Here is a 657-nt window from a genome sequence, read left to right as displayed (position 1 = left end):
AACTTCTACTTCCTCTTCAATCATGATGCTATGAATCATGATGGCCCGATCCACAGTAACTTCAGATCGGTTGCTTGTAGGAATGATGGAGCGTTGAATGAACTCCAACCATCCTCTAGCTATAGGCTTGAGGTCCAGCCTTCTTAGTTGGACTGGCTTGCGTTTGGAGTCTCTCTTTCATTGAGCTCCTTCCACACATATGTCCATTAGGACTCGGTCCAACCTTTGATTAAAGTTGACCCTTCTTGTGTAGGGGCGTTCATCACCTTGCATCATGGGTAAGTGAAACGCCAACCTCACATTCTCCGGACTAAAATCTAAGTATTTCCCCCGAACCATGGTGAGATAATTCTTTGGATTCGGGTTCATACTTTGATCATGGTTCCTAGTGATCCATGCATTGGCATAGAATTCTTGAACCATTAAGATTCCGACTTATTGAATGGGATTTGAGAGAACTTCTCATCCTCTTCTTATAATTTCTTGTCGGATCTTCGGATATTCGCCCTTTTTGAGCTTAAAAGGGACCTTAGGGATCACCTTTTTCTTGGCCACAACTTCATAGAAGTGGTCTTGATGGGCTTTTGAGATGAATCTCTCCATCTCCCATGACTCAGAGGTGAAAGCTTTTGTCTTCCCTTTCCTCTTTCTAGAGGT

The sequence above is a fragment of the Arachis duranensis genome, chromosome 8 (genome assembly GCF_000817695.3).
Source record: "Arachis duranensis cultivar V14167 chromosome 8, aradu.V14167.gnm2.J7QH, whole genome shotgun sequence".
Taxonomy (NCBI): Eukaryota; Viridiplantae; Streptophyta; class Magnoliopsida; order Fabales; family Fabaceae; genus Arachis; species Arachis duranensis.
This window is presented reverse-complemented; position numbering follows the sequence as displayed.